This window comes from Elephantulus edwardii, unplaced genomic scaffold (assembly GCF_000299155.1).
Source record: "Elephantulus edwardii isolate Elephantulus edwardi_28Jun2011 unplaced genomic scaffold, EleEdw1.0 scaffold00111, whole genome shotgun sequence".
Taxonomy (NCBI): Eukaryota; Metazoa; Chordata; class Mammalia; order Macroscelidea; family Macroscelididae; genus Elephantulus; species Elephantulus edwardii.
In genome coordinates, this window is record NW_006399861.1 from 6,017,578 (window position 1) to 6,019,371 (window position 1,794).

General features: G+C 37.7%; 1 protein-coding gene across 1 annotated transcript in view; it reads right to left on the minus strand.

Moving 5' to 3' along the window:
- The window catches only part of KIAA1009 (KIAA1009 ortholog), a 117,201-nt gene that overhangs the window by 89,560 nt on the left and 25,847 nt on the right, over positions 1 to 1,794 (minus strand). The gene's annotated exons all lie outside the window — the stretch shown is intronic.

The window sequence follows — 1,794 nt, forward strand, 5'->3', positions numbered from 1 at the left end:
TTCATGATCCAGATACTTTTCTATGGAAAATCTGGAACAGATCACAGCTCTGCTAAGCAGTAAAGCCAGGAACAGTAGCAGAGTCACTATTTACATGCTAGTCATCAATTTAACTCTGAAAACAGATGTAGTACAGGAGTCCTAAACCAATATATCAATATATCAACAAATGGACAAAGGAACTGGAACAAATTTTAATCCTACTGATTAAATTACAATTTTTACACTGCTACTTTGTAAATCTTGGAAGCAGGAGTGGCATCCACTTTGAAAATGGCTTGTCTCCAGAAACTCTATGAACATGGAAAAATGACCAAAGTTATATAAATGCTCAGGTCTTTCATTCACAGGGTAGCTATGAGTTGTCTACAACTCAATAGAACTTAACAACAACTTTGTAAATCAAGGAATTGTTTCAATTTTTCACTCCAGAAATCCTGACTTGAATCCTGGTGGCACAGTGTTAAATCACTCAGTTGCTAACTGAAAAGTTGGTAGTTCCAAGCCTACCAGCAGCTCTAGATGTTGTCGTTCACTTACTTCTATAAGAATTCACAGCCTATGAAAACTGATGGGAAGCTGTACTCCATCCTACAGGGTCAGGAGGAGTTGGCATCCACTCAGCTCAATAGGTTTAGTTTTGTTGGTTTTCTAACCCTGACATAATGGTTTATTAATAGTAAACCCAGAAACTATATGACAGTAACAGTAATAGCAAATGCTAACTATTGTACCTTCAGAGCTATGCTGTACTTGGATCAGTATGTTTCAAGCTAGAAATACTACTGGTTCAATGAGGCTATAAAATGGTGGCCACAGAACCTGTGCAGGTTGAATCTGTGGTGTCAGTGCCTGAGGAGGCAATCTGCCATGGATCCTCATTGCCCTTCCTTAAGGCCATTTCTGAAGATTGAGTATTCAATATTGATGATGTTGCTTCAACTTATATAAAAGTAGTAGATTCTGCAAGTTGAGTGCACCTTTCCTGTGGCATAACACACATCATATACAGAAATCCGCCAGGAGGCTGTCATCCCTATGGGACACAGGGCTCATGGGGAACTGACATAAACAAATGTGACAAACTGACATGATTCTCTTACAGAGTAGTTTTTCTGGTACAGAAAAATCCCGAGTCTTTAATCAAGAAGCCTTGCCCCTATTGTTAGCATTTATAAAAGTGGCAAGCAAATTTCTTACCTTATGATTAAGAGTAAAACCCTTAGATCTATCAGCAGTTCAGGCCCTGAACTGCTTTATGCACAGTCTGTTAGAAATTAATAATGTCAAGGAGGTGAGGCATTCTAATAACCAGAGGTTGTGAATCTTCTGACCTTTAATTATACTTTTGTGTTCTCAAACTCCTAAATAAAATTACAAACTAATTTCCAGTAACAATAAAAAAAAATAAGATGGATAACTGAGACTGAAAAAAATGAAAGGTTTCAGGTTTCACCAAGGTCTTGGGAATGTCAAGTCTTCTGTCTTTAGATGGCAGGTTCGGTCAACTGGCAAGAGCTTCCAGGACAAAAGAGTTTTACTGACAACTGCCAAGGACAACCACTCTCTTAAGACGAGATCCAAAGCAAGCAAGCTTTGCTCCCTGGTTCACCTTTCTTTTCCCCCCTCGTTTTCTGCACTTATTATAGTTATTTAGGATCCATTATTTTATCTGTGGAAAAATCACTCAATAAATTATTTTCCTAGGAAAGTATTGTTGATAATGCACTGTTTCTTTCAAGAATATTTCAGGTATGACATTTCAGATATCTGAAGATATATGTTGTTGTTGTT